The sequence below is a fragment of the Mauremys mutica genome, chromosome 20 (assembly GCF_020497125.1).
Source record: "Mauremys mutica isolate MM-2020 ecotype Southern chromosome 20, ASM2049712v1, whole genome shotgun sequence".
Taxonomy (NCBI): domain Eukaryota; kingdom Metazoa; phylum Chordata; order Testudines; family Geoemydidae; genus Mauremys; species Mauremys mutica.
In genome coordinates this window covers 8,838,944-8,858,252 of record NC_059091.1, presented here as the reverse complement: position 1 = coordinate 8,858,252, position 19,309 = coordinate 8,838,944, and the positions used below count along the sequence as shown (strand labels likewise).

Below are 19,309 nucleotides of genomic sequence, written 5' to 3'. Positions count from 1 at the left end.
CTTTGCCTAAAGGATAAAATACATCAGAATCTACTGAGACAATTCACGCTTCTGCACAAAGCCACAACAGCATGAAGAATGTATCTACTTGTTAGCAAATAGGATCACTGGGGAAAAGGATAATCTCAGAAAGAGTCTCTTTTTCTCCTTCACTGTATTCTATATAGGTTTTTATCCTGTTATCGTCAATGCAGTATCTGAGCAGCTTCCCCTAGTATATTAATGATATGACTAACATCTGTCATGGTAATATCTTTTATTAGACTAACTTCTGTCGGTGAAAGAACTGCAGAGTTCTTCAGGTCCTTGAAAGATTATTTCTTTCACCAACAGAAGTTGGTCCAACAGAAGATATTACCTCAGCTAGAGTGACCAGACGTCCTAATTTTATAGAGACGGTTCAGATATTTGGGGTTTAGGTGCCTATCAATCCCACCCCACTCCCATCCCGATTTTTTCATACTTACTATCTGGTCACCCTATACCTCACCCACCTTGCCTCTCTAATATCCTAGGAATGACCCGGCTACAACATGATTGCAAATAACATTTATCATGTCCAGTTCATTCTCTCTCATCCTCTTCTCATGGGGAGAATTGTGTGTGCAGTTTTGTTTTGGTAGGGCTTTGATTTTTGGTTTGTTTGGGGGTCAGGTTATGTGTACACATTTCTCTGTATTTATATTAGGGAAGCCCGGTTGAAGTGGAAAAGAACTGCAAGAGATGCTGTTTTTCGACCTTGTGTTAGCTAAGACTAGAATGCAGACTGTAGCAGAAATTGCTGAGAAAAAGGAAGATCTCAGAAAGGAAGACGTATAAACAAAATGCAGTTGTTGATCATTACTGTATGGAACAAAAGGTATAAATACTTGCTTTCCTTGTTTATCTTTTGGGATCCCTGCCGTTGTGCACTCTCCCCCTTTCAATAATGCTTGAGAATGAACTGCCTCTGACATGTTGCAACCAACCTAAGAGTGAAGACTGCGTTATTCTTCCACACCTAAAAACCATGGGCTGAATGAAGATACTGGATTTATGGCTTATTGCAATAATTTATAACCCCCCTCCCTCTCCCTGCCACCTTTCCTCCCTTTGACTAGAGGGGCATTAACAGACCGCTTCACCTTGAATGCTCCCTTGAAATATGTGTTCACTACTTGTGCAACGATCTGTTCCATCCTGTAGTTAGCTGTGCTGCGTAAGGCCATGGCTACACTACAGACCTTACTGCAGCACAGCCGTAGGTGGCACAGATAAGAGGCTGGGGGGGCTAAGCCTCCCCAGAAAAGGCTGGCCATGCAGGAGGGTAAATGTTACAGATGTGTGTGTTTCCTCCCTTTGCAAGTGCTGCCTTTGTGTCGTAGTAACCAGGCAAGGTACTAACAAACTTCACAGGGCTTTATTTTGAAAGTGGAAACCTCTACCAAGCTGCTGCTGCACCCTCTGTAACTCTCACTCAGCCTCTTCAACTCCTCCCCCTGCCTTCCTGTTTCCTGTCCTTTCAGACTCCCAGCAGCCAGTGCTCCCAGTTCTAATAATTACAAGCAACATCTAAACATTTCCTCTTCTCTTAAGAAACTCTCACAATTAAAATACGTGGTGTCCAAGAGCCATTGTCCAGCCGGCCGCCCGATGGGGAGGGCTCCTCATCCATCCTCGGCGACCTGCCATGCCTCCAAGCCCGGGACAGGCAGGCGCTGGAGCCAGGATCGGTCCCTGTTTCCAATGTGCCAGTCCTGACTAGCTTCTTCCCTGTGGGGGAAAACATGTAAACAGAAGGGAAACTGAGGCAGGGGCGGTGTTGATCCAACAGAGATGGGACACAAAAGCCAGATCCAGGTACATCACCTCCCCCTCCCAAAATGGGCCAGCGGCTCCCAGTGCCTTGGCTTTGTCCTGCAACCTCACCCTGAGACACCCCCCTGCGGAGTTGGGGAACACCCCCATCCACTCACTGAGCTGCGCTCAGCTCCTGAGTACCCTCTCCTAGCCCAGCCTGGCATTGCTGGGCACCAGTTTCCTTGGGCCATGCATAGAGCTAGCCCCAGCTACTGGTAGGTTCCCTATGGAAGTGTGGCGGCTGGGAGCCAGGACTCTTGGAGTCTATTCGCAGCTCTGGGAGAGGACTAGTGGTTAGAGCTGGGGAGGGGTGACTGGGAGCCAGGACTCCTGGGTTCTAATCCAAGATCTGGGACTTGGAGCGGGAGGTGGTTTGTTGGGAGCCAGGTCTCCTGGGTTCTAGTCCCAGCTCTGCTGCTGCCTGTGTTGTGAGCCACCTTGGTTAAGTCATGTCTTATTTGGTCCCTTGGGCCCATGCTCCTTACTTGCTTGCTAGGGGGCAGGAAGTGACAATATTTGTAACCAAAGGCAAAGCTTCCCCATTTGTCTGGGCATGTGGACTCATCTGGCAGAAAACATACCCCACCCCGCCCTTGCCATGTGTGTTGCTGGGGAACGGGAGCTTCTGAGCTCCCCATGCCTTGGCATTGCACAGGGCAGATATCCACGGGTATGAGAGACAAACGGCCGCTTTGTTGGATTTCACCAAAAAGCCCCATTTAGAGGGGAGCAAACAGCAGAAATATGGGGGTGACATTTCCAGGAAAGGGGTTCCTAAATTCTCCACAGTTTGGGGGCTTCGTTAGCCATAATAACCAGCTGGGCCTTCACTGACACCCCAGATATCTGCCATACCCTCAGGCAAATCCCACTCTATTCAGCTAATGTTGGACATTGGCTCAGCAGTATCTATACTACCTGATTCCATCTACTTGCATTATTTTAAAGATGTGCCTCTTACTGAACCCAGCCTTCACTTGGTGTGCTATTTGAAAAACCATATTACAGTCAGTGGTGAGCTGCAGCCGGTTCGCACCGGTTCGTGAGAACTGGTTGTTAAATTTAGAAGCCTGTTTAGAACCGGTTGTTTCTGGAAGGACAACTAGTTGCAAAAGGGCTTTTAAATTTAACAAACGCTCTAGCAGCTCCCTACCCTTCCCCGGCCCCAGCTCACCTCACTCCGCCTCTGCCTCCTCCCCTGAACGCTCCCGAGGCTTCTCCTCCCCCTTCCCAGCTTCCTGCGAATCAGCTGTTCGCACGGGAAGCCTGGGAGGGCTGAGAAGGAAGCAGCGGCTTCCACCAGGTGAGCTGGGGACGGGGGGGCCAGCGGGAGGAGGGCTCCAGGCGCCACCCGGCGAGGTCGCGGCTGGACCCTGGGGCCGGGCGGCGCGGCTCCTGCTCTCCGGGTCCAGCTGCGACCTCGCCAGGCAGCGCGGTGCGGCTCCTGCCCGGCCCCCGGGTCCGGCCGGGACCTCGGCCAGGCGGGCTCCGGTCCCAGCCCAGCTGGGCCCCCACCTCCAGGCAGCACGGTAAGGGAGCAGGGAGGGCATGTTGGATAGAAGGCAGGGGAGTTGGGGGGCGGGTGGATTAGTGTCGGAGCGATCAGAGGGCAGGGAACAGAGGATTGAACGGGGGCAAGGGTCCCAGGGGGGCAGTTAGGGGTAGGGATTCCAGGGACAGTCAGGGGAGAGAGAGAAGGGGTGGTTGGATGGGGTAGGGGTCCCAGGGTGCCATCAGGAATGAGAGAAGGGGTTGGATGGGGCAAGGGGCAGTCAGGGGACAGGGAAGGGGGGTGGATAGGGCACGGGTCCTGGGGGGGGGGCTGTCAAGGAACATGGGGAGGTTGGATGGGGCAGGAGTCCCCGGGGGGGCATGACCCCCTCATGGGGTGAGGAGGAGGGAACCGGTTGTTAATATTTTGGCAGCTCATCACTGGTTATAACTTCAACTACAAAATGATACATACATATAGACAGCATAATCATAACCAGCAGCCCATAACCAGGTCTGCTACAGACTAGGGACCGAATGGCTGGGCAGCAGTTCTGCAGAAAAGGACCTAGGGGTTACGGTGGATGAAAAGCTGAATATGAGTCAACAGTGTGCCCTTGTTGCCAAGAAGGCTAATGGCATTTTGGGTTGTATAAGTAGGGGCATTTCCAGCAGATCGAGGGATGTGATCATTCCCCTCTACTCAGCACTGGTGAGGCCTCATTTGGAGTACTGTGTCCAGTTTTGGGCCCCACACTACAAGAAGGATGTGGATAAATTGGAGAGAGTCCAGCGGAGGGCAACAAAAATGATTAGGGGGCTGGAGCACATGACTTATGAGGAGAGGCTGAGGGAACTGGGATTGTTTAGTCTGCAGAAGAGAAGAATGAGGGGGGATTTGATAGCTGCTTTCAGCTACCTGAAAGGGGGTTCCAAAGAGGATGGATCTAGACTGTTCTCAGTGGTAGAAGATGACAGAACAAGGAGTAATGGTCTCAAGTTGCAGAGGGGGAGGTTTAGGCTGGATATTAGGAAAAACTTTTTCACTAGTAGGGTGGTGAAGAACTGGAATGGGTTACCTAGGGAGGTAGTGGAATCTCCTTCCTTAGAGGTTTTTAAGGTCAGGCTTGACAAAGCCCTGGCTGGGATGATTTAGTTGGGTTTGGTCCTGCTTTGAGCAGGGGGTTGGACTAGATGACCTCCTGAGGTCCCTTCCAACCCTGAGATTCTATGATTCTTAGACACCTTATAAGACCCCCTTTACATAAGATTTGGTGCCACTACAGGACCTTGGTTGCAAACCCTGTTCTATATGGTCCCAGTTTATATCAATAAAGTCACATCCCCAACGCAAAATTGATGCAGGAAGGGATGACACAAACATCACTGACTGCATCCCAAGTGCTCCCCATCCTTGGGACTGTCTCACTACAGCTACTGTTGGATTAGAAGCCACACCAGTGTAACAGAAAGGGTTTATCAAAGTCATGATCAATAACATGATTGAATCTCTTTACAAACTCAAGGTAAAACTTAGTTTGAACAACAGGGGATTGGATCTGCTTTTGCCTAACAGAAGTCACTGGCTGATGGGGTGGGCTCTCTGTGCTAACAGCTATTAGCAAGTCTTTCTTTTCCCTGCCAGCCAGGTAATCTGCATCAACTTCTTAGCTGCTACCGATTCCAAGGCTGGACTCTGTCTTACAGAGATACCACACAAATCCAAAGGGTCTGAGGGTGAGAGTTTGCTTGCTCTCCCCTGCATCCAGAAGCATTCAGCCATAAAACTGTTTTGCTCTGAAACACCAGTAACCAAATCTGTCCTCAGACCCCGAAGCACAGACTGCTCACTCACAGAATCAGCATGGAGACATTCCTGTTCCAACACCGTTGTCTTCCCAACAAGCTGGTCAAACCCAGCCACTTGGTTATAAGGCTGCTCAACTTCCTTAACTGCTTCTACTCCATCTGAGATCTTTTCAAAGCTACCCACACTGGATCTTTCAAAGGGAACGTCAGTGGATCCATTCACAACAGAAAATTTCTGGCTGTTAGGAACTGAAACTTCCTTGATTAAATCACCTTCACACTCTTCAGTTGCAGTAAACTGCTTCCACAGGTTACCATGAGGATTCCTTTCCCTAGGAGCTTCTCTAAGCAGCAATTCACCCCTCTCAGAAATTCTGCCCTTCCCTGCTTCACCTAGGGCTTGCTCTAAAGGAAACACTTTCCTGAGCAACCACAGACTCCTGCTGGGTCTCACTTACATTCAGAATCACCTCTGGACCATCAGGCAGATTCCTACACAATTCCTTTTCTGGCAAACTTATAGACTTTCTAGATAACAGGTTAGAAGCATTCTCCTTCCCTTGGCCATGAACAAGTTCAGGAATCTTTTCCTTCTTGCTACAAGTTGTCAAACTGTTAGTAGGTAACACAATTAAATCACCTTCATGCTCTCCTTATGGCCTGGCTAGGGTATCACCCTGATTAGACAGAGTTGCTACACCCTTTTCCAACCACACATTAGCAACTGGCAAACTACCAAGCACCAGAATTGTCTGGTCTCTGGGACTTTGCTAAGACACTAACTGGATGCCACCTAGTTATAGTGCCATTCTCCCCAGCAGACACAAACTTAGGACCATCCCCTTCCTGGGCTTTAGCTGTATTTACAACCAACTCCGAGACAACTGAATCACCCTCAACCATCACAGGCTGAAAGGCACCTTCTGTCTGCTCCACAGACACAGAAGAGCCGGAGACACATTCTCCTTCACCAGACACACAGCTTGGGATCTCATTTCCCTTGTCCCAGCACACAGGGCTGTTCACAGACAACTGCTTGGAGACTGGGGTAGCTTCCTCCATAGGCAAGTCAATACCCCTGACCAGGGCCGCCCAGAGGGGGGGGCAAGAGGGGCAATTTGCCCCAGGCCCCGCGTCCTGCAGGGGCCCCCACGAGTGTTTTCTGGGGCCCCTGCGGTTCCGGTTGAGCTCCCGCAGGCATGACTGCGCCAGGTCAAGCGGAGCCCGGGACGAGTGGACCTGCCGCAGGCATGACTGCGGAGGGGGCGCTCGTCCCACGGCTCGGCTGGACCTCCCGCAGGCATGACTGCGGCAGGTCAAGCGGAGCCGTGGGACCACGGCACCCGCCGCAGTCACTCGTCCCGGGCTCTGGTCGACCTGCCGCAGTCATGCCTGCGGGAGCTCAACCGGAGCCAAATGCCGCCCCCCAGGTCTTCGGCGCGCTGGGGTCTAGAGCCGCCCCTGAGCGGGGGCCCCCCGCCGCCGAAGACCCCGGGCCCCCGGAATTCTCTGGGCGGCCCTGCCCCTGACAGACACAGGCACATTTCCTTCACTGTCACATTTCTCCACACAGGAAACAGGTAAGGGATAGGGACACTCATCTTCCACTATCCTTGTCTTCCCAAACTGCTGACTAGACAAAGCCACCAGCTCACAAGGCTGCCTAGGCTTCTCCAAACTTTCCCTACCAGGCACATTGCCACTCCCAATGGAGAAGCTGCTGCTTTTTTCACTACACTGAGCTACTTTCAGCAAATCACAGTTACCCATTTCAGGTTCACTCCCAATGGAGAAGCTGCTGCTTTTTTCACTACACTGAGCTACTTTCAGCAAATCACAGTTACCCATTTCAGGTTCACTTTTACAAGCTGCACTAGCCACCAATCCATCACCCATCACAAATCTACCCTTTCCTTCCCCAGTTAGGGCTTCCACCTGACCTTTTTCTTTAATTTCCTCCTGAGAAACATTTTCCTCACCAATGAGATCTTTCTGCTCTTGATCTAACTCCAGATTCACTTCTGAGACATTAGACAGACATTTAGAAACTCCACTCACAGACACACTGCTTTCCTGCACAGACAAACCTTTGGAGCAACCCTCCTCAGGCAAACCATTGCCCACAATAGACATAGGTGTAAGACCATTCCTGTCCTGTGACTGGCTACTTGAACTGAACAAAGCTTTAACATTTTCCCCAATTAAAAGATCTTTAGGCAATAACTTCCTTACCCCAGCTATGCTTAGCCCCATTCCATTCGAGGTGGATTCTGGCTAAAGGCACACGGACAGGAAACTCATAGAGGATCACAACATTCACACTCTGATTTGGTAAATAATCTTCCTCTTTGACTAGATCTGCTTTAACAAGAGTGATGTGAGATGCCGTAATTTGCCCTAAACAGCTTTTACCATTGACTTTTACACTCTCTATGAATTTTCCATTACCACTCCCATACATAGCACTGGCACAAATTATGGAGCCACCTTCTACTGAACACACAGTAACAGCATCTACATAAAAGGTGGCAGTGTTGGGGTACATTTGCAGTGATGAGCTGCTAAAATCTTAACAACCGGTTCTCTATAAAAAGTTCTGATTTAAGGGATGTGCCAGAGCATGTATTTTTTGTACCAATAGGGTTACCATACGTCCGTATTTTCCCAGGAGGAATTTTTAAATTTTAAAAATTCCGCCCAGACAGCGATTTAAGAACCGACAAGCCTGACATGTCCAGGAAAATACAGATGTATGTTAACCCTACTTAAAGTTCTTTTTAAAAAAGATGGGCCTGAACTAGAAATGAGCTCCGTTTCACATGGGTGGGTCCCTGCCACTCCCTTGGGATGTGCTAGGGTGACCAGATGTCCCTATTTTATAGGGACAGTCTCAATTTTTGGGTCTTTTTCTTATATAGGCCCCTCATCCCCATCCCGATTTTTCACACCTGCTGTCTGGTCACCCTAGGGTGTGCACATGTGTGGATCCCAGCTGCTCCATGTCCCCCCTCATTGAAGCAGGTGTGCAGGGTTACTGCCCTGGGAACTGCAGGGCACCAGTGGACATGGGGCTGGCTCCAGGCAGGGGTGTGGGGCAGGGCTAGCTGGAGGCAGGGAGTGTGACACAGGCTGGCTGCAACAGGGGCTGGCTCTGGGCAAGTGATGCAGACAGGGGCTAGCAGGGGGTGGCTGTGGGCAGGGGTGTGGCAGGGGCTGGCTGCAGGTGGCTGCGGGCAGAGGGTGGCTGTGGCAGGGGGAGCGGGGGAGGGGGGCAGATGGGGTGGCTGCAGGCAGGGGGTGCAGACAGGGGGCTGGGTGACAGGGGCTGGCTGGGGGTGGCTGGGGCAGAGGGAGCGGGGGAGGGGGCCAGATGGGGTGGCTGCAGGCAGGGGGTGCAGACAGGGGGCAGGGTGACAGGGGCTGGCTGGGGGTGGCTGGGGCAGGGGGAGCGGGGGAGGGGGGCTGATGGGGGGCTGGGGGCAGGGTGACAGGGGCTGGCTGTGGCAGGGGGAGCAGGGGAGGGGTGCAGGCAGGGGGCTGGGGGAGGGTGACAGGGGCTGGCTGGGGGTGGCTGGGGCAGGGGGAGCAGGGGAGGGGGGCAGATGGGGGGCTGGGGGCAGGGTGACAGGGGCTGGCTGGGGGTGGCTGTGGCAGGGGGAGCAGGGGAGGGGTGCAGACAGGGGGCTGGGGGCAGGGTGACAGGGGCTGGCTGGGGGTGGCTGTGGCAGGGGGAGCGGGGGAGGGGTGCAGACAGGGGGCTGGGGGAGGGTGACAGGGGTTGGCTGGGGCGGGGGGAGCGGGGGAGGGGTGCAGACGGGGGGCTGGGGGAGGGTGACAGGGGCTGGCTGGGGCAGGGGGAGCGGGGGAGGGGTGCAGACGGGGGGCTGGGGGAGAGTGACAGGGGCTGGCTGGGGCAGGGGGAGCGGGGGAGGGGGGCAGATGGGGGGCTGGGGGCAGGGTGACAGGGGCTGGCTGGGGGTGGCTGTGGCAGGGGGAGCAGGGGAGGGGTGCAGGCAGGGGGCTGGGGGAGGGTGACAGGGGCTGGCTGGGGGTGGCTGGGGCAGGGGGAGCAGGGGAGGGGGGCAGATGGGGGGCTGGGGGCAGGGTGACAGGGGCTGGCTGGGGGTGGCTGTGGCAGGGGGAGCGGGGGAGGGGTGCAGACAGGGGGCTGGGGGAGGGTCACAGGGGCTGGCTGGGGCGGGGGGAGCGGGGGAGGGGTGCAGACGGGGGGCTGGGGGAGGGTGACAGGGGCTGGCTGGGGCGGGGGGAGCGGGGGAGGGGTGCAGACGGGGGGCTGGGGGAGGGTGACAGGGGCTGGCTGGGGCGGGGGGAGCGGGGGAGGGGTGCAGACGGGGGGCTGGGGGAGAGTGACAGGGGCTGGCTGGGGCAGGGGGAGCGGGGGAGGGGGGCAGACACTCCCCCGGGGGGAGGGGCTGGGAGCAGCCCGAGCAGCAGGACGCAGCCGGGGACCCATCAGGCAGCAGCAGGAGCCACAGGGTCAGAGGGCCAAGGAGAAGCAGCAGCAACAGGGCCAGGAGGCAGCCCGCATGGCTCTCGCAGCACAGCGCCCCCCGGCGGCCGGGAGGAGGAATTACAGGCTTCCCAGCCAGAGCCCATCAAAGCTTCCCTCGCAGGGAAGCCGGTTAACAAGGGGTTCTAAAACCGCTTCTAAAATTTAACAACCGGTTCCTGTGAACCGGTGTAAACCGGCTCAAGCTCACCCCTGTACATTTGGTTACACCTAGACAACTGCTCAGAGTTATACAACATACCAACATTGTTATAAACTAGACTTTCAAGAAGATACAGTTTCTGCTGTTCTCCCCTTGCTTTTTTGACTTGGAGCTGGAGTCTAGCCGTCTCCTGTTGCATCTGTCGAGTTTTCTCCTCAGCAGCCAGCAGCTCCAGCCACCCCCTACGAGCTTTCTCTTCTCTCTTAGCAGCTTCTTTCTTTCTTTTATCAGCCTCTTTCTCCAGCTGGGCCAAGGCTTGCTCCTCTTCCATTCCAATTTTTGTCAGTTTTTGCTCATGTTCAAACTGCAGGCTGTCTCTCAAGGCTTGCAGTTTCATTGGTTTTGCTGATGCTTTCTGTCTCATGGTCACTGATCTTTAACCAGCCAAACTCTCAATACCAATATTCGAATTTGGATAGCGTGGGGTTCTGACCCAAAGCTTAATTAACCTGGTTCTGTGGATCCAAGCACGACTACGCCACTGTGACGGTGCTGGTTCTGGCGGGACCCCACTGAGAGTGCCAATTCAGGACCAATTGTTTAAACAGGGCAGTTACAGCCCAAGGCTGGGGTTTTTCTACCTCTAAGGCAAACCAAAGCAGCCAAACAAAGAGGACTTTGGTCTCACCCCACTGCCTAACCATAAGGGGGGAAAGATAGCTCAGTGGTTTGAGCATTGGCCTGCTAAAGCCAGGGTTGTAAGTTCAATCTTTGAAGGGGGCCATTTGGGGAACTGGGGTAAAAATCTGGGGATTGGTCCTGCTTTGAGCAGGAGGTTGGACTAGATGACCTCCTTAAGTCCCTTCCAACCCTGATATTCTATGATTCTATGTCACAAACAATTTCCTTAGACACTCCAGTATCACCGCTCATCCTGGGGATGCATGGTTATGAAAACCAACACCCCAATAAAAGAAAACAGTTCTCTTGATCCCAAACAATCAAGCCCCAGACCCAAGTCAATATACAAACCAGATCTTACCCATAAATCACTGTTGCCAATCCTTTAGAATTTAAAGGTTTATTCATACAAGCAAAAAGATAGAGATGAGAGCTAGAATTGGTTAAATAGAATCAATTACATACAGGAATGGCAAAGTTCTTAGTTCAGGCTTGTAGCAGTGATAGAATAAACTGCAGATTCAAATCAAGTCTCTGGAGTACTGTATATCCACAGCTGGGATGGGTCAGTCCTTTGTGTAGAGCTTCCTTGTAACAAAGTCTCTCCAGAAGTATGAAGCAGGACTGAAGACAAGATGGAGATGAGGCATCAGCCTTTTATAGTCTTTTCCAGGTGTAAGAACACTTCTTTGTTCTTACTGTGGAAAATGACAGCAAAATGGAGTCTGGAGTCGCATGGGCAAGTTTCTACATACTTTGCTGAGTTACAAGGCATATCTGCCTTCTCTCAGTGGGTCAACTGTATAGCTGATGGTCCTTAATGGGCCATCAAGCAGGCTAGGCAGAGCTAACACCAACTTGTCTGGGATGTTTCCCAGAAGCACAGCACAAATTTGAAATACAGATGGTATAGAGCCAATACTCATAACTTCAACTACAAAATGATACATACATATAGACACCATAATTATAACCAGCAACCCATAACCTTGTCTTAGACACCTTATATGACCCCCTTTTACATAAGATTTGGTGCCAGAACGGGACCTTGGTTGCAACCATGTTCTATATGGTCCCAGATTATATCAATAACGTCACACCAGGATTTCACTCCAGTTGCCTGGGAGGAATTCTCCATTCTGTGTCCTATGGAGGTTACTCCCTAGTCTCTCTTTGCAGCTCACTGTGGTTGTTCTGCGAATTAGCTGCTGGTTGTGTTGTTCTTGTATTGCAGGTGTGGAAGCAGGGAAAAAAGAGAGTGTTTAAGTGCAGGCATTTAAGTGTCAGAAACGGAACAACTATTGAGCTAAGTCTTAGCCTAATATCGTGAGACCTGTAGAAGCAGGGCTCATGTCAGAAGCAAGTGGAAAACAGCAGAATAGTCAGTGTGACCTAGCCTTGAGATAACAATGTTTTGAGAAGAGCAAGTGAGAAAATACTGGAATAGATAGCAAATAATCTAAATAAAATTTAAATGTTCTTAATTAATGCACATCACAAAGAGGTATAAATGCTTGTGTGATTTTGCTTGTACTTTGGAGAAACTGAGGCAGAGATGCTCTCTGCCAGCTGTATTCTTCGCCTGCAATTGCTTGAATAAAGTTGTCTCTGATTTGTTGCCTCCAGCCTGAGAGTGGAGTTTTGTTTCTTCCACATGGGATATATGTATTCAAAACCAGCAGAGGGAATTTACAATTCTGTACTTACACACAATAAACACAAACTGAGAATATTCTTAATTTGTTAAAACTTAAGCTCTCTTTCCGTGCAGCAGGAAAGTGAACATTTACTTCTCCCTAGATGATGCCGGACAGTAGTGCAACTTGTGCATTTTACAGTTGCACCTCTTACTATAATATAAAATTAACCTGTTATCACTATAGGTCTCAGTGAGAACATGCACAGCTGGTAAGGCTCAACGGGTAGTGATCAATGGTTCCATGTCTAGTTGGCAGCCGGTATCAAGTGGAGTGCCCCAAGGGTCGGTGCTGGGGCCGGTTTTGTTCAAAATCTTCATTAACGATCTGGAGGATGGTGTGGACTGCACCCTTAGCAAGTTTGCAGATGACACTAAACTGGGAGGAGTGGTTGATACGCTGGAGGGTAGGGATAGGATACAGAGGGACCTAGACAAATTAGAAGATTGGGCCAAAAGAAATATGATGAGGTTCAACAAGGACAAGTGCAGAGTCCTGCACTTAGGACGGAAGAATCCCATGCACTGCTACAGACTAGGGACCGAATGGCTGGGCAGCAGTTCTGCAGAAAAGGACCTAGGGGTTATGGTGGACGAAAAACTGAACATGAGTCAACAATGTGCCCTTGTTGCCAAGAAGGCTAATGGCATTTTGGGTTGTATAAGTAGGGGCATTTCCAGCAGATCGAGGGACGTGATCATTCAGCACTGGTGAGGCCTCATTTGGAGTACTGTGTCCAGTTTTGGGCCCCACACTACAAGAAGGATGTGGATAAATTGGAGAGAGTCCAGCGGAAGGCAACAAAAATGATTAGGGGGCTGGAGCACATGACTTATGAGGAGAGGCTGAGGGAACTGGGGTTGTTTAGCCTGCAGAAGAGAAGAATGAGGGGGGATTTGATAGCTGCTTTCAACTACCTGAAAGGGGGTTCCAAAGAGGATGGATCTAGACTGTTCTCAGTGGTAGAAGATGACAGAACAAGGAGTAATGGTCTCAAGTTGCAGAGGGGGAGGTTTAGGTTGGACATTAGGAAAAACTTTTTCACTAGTAGGGTGGTGAAGAACTGGAATGGGTTACCTAGGGAGGTGGTGGAATCTCGTTCCTTAGAGGTTTTTAAGGTCAGGCTTGACAAAGCCCTGGCTGGGATGATTTAGTTGGGTTTGGTCCTGCTTTGAGCAGGGGGTTGGACTAGATGACCTCCTGAGGTCCCTTCCAACCCTGAGATTCTATGATTCTATGATTCTAAGCTGTGACTCTTACTGATGCATGCTGTCTCCGTGTTTAGCACTTCAACATGCAAGTTCTACACTAACAGAGCACACTTTTGCTGGAAAAAATATGCTTTGCTGCCAACTTCCACCTAGGACATGCAACATCTTTACTGGTGCATACCTGTTTAACTGGAATATGCATGCTAATGCAAGCTGATTACTGTAGCATTTAATATTTGCACTGGTACAGATCCTGCTCAGAAATATGCAAAACCTTTCTTGGTCAAATGAGTCCTGTACTAGTTACAAGGTTTATAGGCTTCCAATTGGATTTCTTACTTCCACAAATCTTTTAATAATATAAGAACCTAAATTCAATATTGTCTACTCTTAATCAAAAAGGCAATATCTTCTGCTTTATTTAAAAACAAACGCTTGAATGATGTTAATGTTATAAAAGGGGTCTGTCAGGATCTGCTGCATGCTTAAAGTGTTTGAGGAGATGAATATCTAATGAATGAATAACTTACTGTGACTATTAAATCGCTGTAGGTGATTGACATCATGAGGGTGAATGTGGACAAGGTTTTGGAACGAGATCCGAAGCTGTCAGAGTTGGATGATGCACTGCGGGCGGAATTTGAGACCAGTGCTACCAAGCTGAAAATAAAGTATTGGTGGAAGAACTGTAAGGTAACCATGACTTGAGTATTTCCAATACAAATTAATGTGACTAAGAACTATAAGTTGTTGAATACTCCATAAAGGGGAAGAAATCCAAATAACTTTTACCAATTTCTGCAGCGTTTACTCATGGTGAATAGTATTTAAGATTACAACATCTGGTCCTTAATGAGCATCTGGATAAGTAAAGTAGATGAACTTTCCAAAAGTTAGGTGTCCTGGCCAAGTTCCTTTACACAAAACATTCTCCAGGACAGAAATGTGGCTAAGGAGAAATGAATGTACTAGTTGAAGGTGTTGGAGATCTAGGAGGAAGAAATTCAGTGATATGGATTGAATGACGACAACACACACAACAGCATGAAGAACCTTTAGTCTCTGACAGTCACGTGTGCTAATTACAGGAAGGCCTGGAAGCCTACTCTTTCTTTGCTGAGAAACCATGACAGAGTGGAAAACATTAATTTGTAAGGCAGGGGAGCAGTAGTTGGGTCTAGAGAAGCTTTTGCCCTCCTTTAAAAATATCTAAGTGAGCTGTTTGTACTAAATTATGTGCTTTTTTTTAACAGATATGGGCAGTGTTGATAGCATTTGTTCGCAGCAGCATCATCATCATCATCACTGGTATGTGTTTAGCTAAAGCACTATTTTGTCAGTAGGACTAGCATACATGGGGCATAAGCTGTAAATCAAATGCAAAAAGTTGTTAATGTAACACACTCTGGTTGTGACTGCTAGTACGTAGGTCATAATATTAAAAAGTTAAGGTTCACACAGTAACGCTAACTTAGCCATATTGCATGCTTGACATATGCTGTAGTTCAAAGTAGTACTTACACTGCTAAATTGATGTTTGAACATAATCTTTGTGATGTGGTGAAGTTATGGCTTCTGTGGGAACCTTATCTGGTGAATCTCAGGCTTTTGTGCATTGAGCAGAAATGGGATCATGCAGGAGACTGGGACCCCCAGCTCCCAGTCCCAGCTCTGCTAGTGACGCTGAGCGTGACCAGGTCACGTGACCACTTCTTTGCCACAGTTTTTCCAGTCTTTAAAATGGGGATAATGACGCATACCTCACAGGGGTTTCCAAAGAGTAACATGCAATATTTTGAGAACTTAGATGACAGAAGCTGTGGACATACACCTTTCTCAAATTCATCTTTCATGGTATTTCTACATTTATTAATCCTTTAGACTCCAGGTTCAACACCCTTATGTCACTTTTTGTTCTTGCAAAGCAGTCTGGCCCTCTTCTATTGGGTCACACCCTTTTCTTAATCCCCAAATGGGTACTCCAGCCAATCAGAGTCCCCTTGCTGTCTTCCAGGCCAGAAGTCAGGCAAAACAAAGAACAAAAAAAGTAGGGAAGCTTCATATGAGACTCCTTCTCCAATCCTCAATAGTGCCTAGATAGCAAGGTAGTTAGGCCAGGTCTACACTGTAAACTTACCCCTGCATGCCATTGATAGAACTATGTGTGAAAAATCCACACCTGTGAGCGACGCAGTTACACCTACCTAACCCCTATTGTAGACAGCGCTATGTGGCCAGGAGAGCTTTTCCCCTCAACATAGCTACTGTCTCTCATGGAGGTGGATAAACTATGCCAATCAGGACCGGCTTCAGGAAGTGCGGGGCCCAATTCGAACATTTTCGGTGGGGCCCCGGCAGGGATGACTAAAAAAACAACATGTAAAAAAAAGCCTTTCATTTCTTAGCAACTGGTCCCCTATAAAAAGTTCTGATTTAAGGGATGTGCCACACTAGATATATTTTGTACCAATAGAGTTACCATACGTCCATATTTTCCTCCCAGATGGCGATTTAAGAACCAAAAAGCCTGACATGTCCGGGAAAATACGAATGTTTGTTAACCCTACCTAAAGTTCTTTTTTAAAAAGATGGACCTGAACTAGAAATGAGCTCCGTTTCACATATGTGGGTCCCCGCCACTCCCTGGGGGTGTGCTAGGGTGACCAGGTGTCCTGATTTTATAGGGACAGTCCAGATTTGTGGGTCTTTTTCTTATATAGGATCCTATTACCCCCCACCCCCTGTCCCGATTTTTCACACTTACTCTCTGGTCACCCTAGGGTGTGCCCATGTGTGGGTCCCAGCTGCTCCCTGCTCCTCTCATTGAAGCAGGTGTGCAGGGTTACTGCCCTGGGAACTGCAGGGCACCAGTGGACATGGTGCTGGCTGGAGGCAGGGCAGGGACTGACTGGAGGTAGGGTCTAGCTGCAGGCAGAGCAAGGGGTGTGGGGCTGGCTGGAGACAGGGGGTTGTGGGACGGGCTGGCTGGCTTCAGGTAGGGCCACAGGGGGATGCGACGTGGGTTGGCAGGGCTGGAGACAGAGGAGTGTGGGACTGGCTGGCTTCAGGCAGCGGGGTGCGTCGAGGGTTGGCTAGAGACAGGGCAGTGGGTGCGGTGCTGGTGCGGAAAGTGCAGGGGATGTGGCAGGGGCTGGCTGGAGACGGGCTGGCTGTGGGCAGGGAGTGTGGGACTGGCTGGAGACAGGGCAGAGTGTGCAGGGTTAGCTAGAGACAGGGGCTGGCTGCGGGCAGGGCAGGGTGTGCGGAGCTGGCTGCAGGCAGGGGCTGGTGCGGGCAGGGCAAGGGGTGCAGGGCTGGCAGCAGACAGTGGCTGGTGCAGGCAGTGCAGGGGTGGTGCAGGCAGAGGGTGCAGCAGGGGCTGGCAGTGGGCAGGGGGTGCGGGTACAGGGGGTACAGCCCACCCTGTATGGTGAGTGCCCCTTCCTCCTCCCTCCCCCACCGGGGTAGCAGCAGCAACTAAACTTCTAAACATAAGCAAGAGCTCCCAGGCTGTTTAGCTTCGGTTAGCCCTAAAGGATCAACAGAATCTTCTATAATACGCAGGCTCTTGACCGATACTTGGTTGGTGAAATCTCAGTCTAGAACACACAACCAGTTTGGGTTTGTGCCCTGCTTCTTCACAGCCTGCCCAAGATCGGAAGAGAGACACGGTGTGAGAGGTAAGATCTTTTATTGGACCAACTTCTCTTGGTAAGAGAAAGTTATTACCCCGCCTGTGAGCCACTCCAGACAGCTTGACAAATCTAATCCTAGAAATGTAGGGCTGGAAGGGACCTCAAGAGGTCATCTAGTCCTTCCTTCATGCAGAGGCAGGCAGGGGCGGCTCTATAAATTAGGCTGCCCCAAGCAGCGCGGCGCGCTGCGCCGCCCTTCCCCGGTCCCGCGGCGGGTGCCGTGGTCCCGCGGCTCTGCTTGAGCTGCCGCAGGCATGCCTGCGGGAGCTCAACCGGAGCCGCGGGACCACGGCACCCGCCGCAGGCATGACTGCGGCAGGTCCACTCGTCCCAGGCTCCGGTGGACCTCCCGCAGGCATGCCTGCGGAAGGTCCGCCGAAGCCAAATGCCGCCCCCCCGGGAAAGGGCCGCCCCACGCGCCTGCTTGGCGCGCTGGGGTCTAGAGCCGGCCCTGGAGGCAGGATTAAATACACCTAAATCATCCCTGAGAGGTGATTGTCTAACCTGTTTTTAAAACCCTCCAATGACCATTTCCCTAGGTAACCTGTTTCAGTGCTTAACTAGCCCTAGGATCAGAGTTTTTCCAACCTCAGTTTCCGCTGTTGCAAACTAAGCTCATTACATCTTGTCTTGCCCTTGCTGGACATGGAGAACCACTGATCACCACCCTCTTTAACAACCTTTTACATAAGCAGCAAAGAATCCTGTGGCACCTTATAGACTAACAGACGTTTTGCAGCATGAGCTTTCGTGGGTGAATACCCACTTCTTCAGATGCAAGTATTCACCCACAAAAGCTCATGCTGCAAAATGTCTGTTAGTCTATAAGGTGCCACAGGATTCTTTGCTGCTTTTACAGAACCAGACTAACACGGCTACCCCTCTGATACTTAACCTTTTACATATTTGAAGACGTATCATGTGCCACCTCAGTGTTCTCTTTGCCTTTGTTTCATACCTTTCCTCCCAGGATCTGAAAATTCTTCACACTCTAGTGAATGGCCTACCATTCTCCCCGAGTGGTACAGGAGACTTAATGTCCCATTTGACAGAAGGGTAGACATACAGAGAGGCCAGGTGTGTTTTTAACACAAAGACCTCATGAGGCAGTAGTCATGCTGAGATGCCTGGCACTGTGCTGCAATCACTGGACAAACACTCCCACCATAGGTAATAATTGGAGATATACCAATCTCCTAGAACTGGAAGGGACCTTGAAAGGTCATCGAGTCCAGCCCCTGCCTTCACTAGCAGGACCAATTTTTTTGCCCCAGATCCCTAAGTGGCCTCCTCAAGGATTGAACTCACAACCCTGGGTTTAGCAGGCCAGTGCTCAAACCACTGAGCTATCCCTCTCCCCATGTGGTGGAAAGAAATGTCCTGATGATGATTTAAATTTGAGCAGAGTCCTAGTTCCATATTTAAACATGATTCTTCTTGAAAGTCTTAGCACTTGTTTATCATTTGCATTTTAAATTACTGGAACAGCAGGTGTCATGGAGTGAGACTGCATATTTTGAAACCCAGTGATACAAAAAGAGGAAGATTACCATGCATAGAGCAGCGGGCCCATGTAATTTTATTTTGACACAAAACTGTCAGGTTTCTTTTCTCCAGCTTTAGGTTTTACTGAATTGCAATATGTATCAGAGTCTAAATGCAGAACAGCAGAGAGCAAATCTCTTTATGTCAAGGCCAGTTCTTTGTTCATAGTATTTGTCTAGCTCTTGAGGTGTGATGCCTTTGGAAGGTCAAATCAAGGTCAGAAACCAGCCAGGATAACCAATTTCACTTGTGTTAGGCTGGCAATTGCAAAACAAATGCATGATTAGCTGTGTTAAACTGGCAATTTTTTTTAAAGTTCTACCAATATTTGTTTCATTGTTTCCTTGTTCTCCACTGTCAGCATCCATCTGTTCTTCTTCGAGTGATTGCTCCAATGCATTCCAGTTAGGTGTGCGCGCCGCGCGTGCACGGCTTCTCCGGAACTTTTTCCCTAGCAACCCCGGCGGGCCGGCTGGCGCCCCCTGGAGTGGCGCCGCCATGGCGCTAAATATATACCCCAGCCGGCCCGTCCGCTCCTCAGTTCCTTCTTACCGCCCGTGACGGCAGTTGGAACTGTGGAGTGCTTGATAGCTCTTCACGTCCCTAGCTTTCTCTAGTTCATTGTTGTACATAGTTAGCATAGTTAGTTATAGTTGTTCAGTTAGCAT

The 19,309-nt window shown here is 50.4% G+C and overlaps 1 long non-coding RNA gene across 1 annotated transcript; it reads right to left on the bottom strand.

Annotated features, from left to right (window-relative positions):
- Positions 1-913: 913 nt before the first annotated feature.
- Positions 914-5,645, bottom strand: LOC123353875. The gene is made up of 3 exons (XR_006574578.1): positions 5,598-5,645; positions 1,586-1,752; positions 914-968 (listed from the first exon to the last, which is right to left on the bottom strand). It is a non-coding gene; the product is annotated as an uncharacterized LOC123353875 (long non-coding RNA).
- Between the last annotated feature and the right edge of the window lie 13,664 nt (positions 5,646-19,309).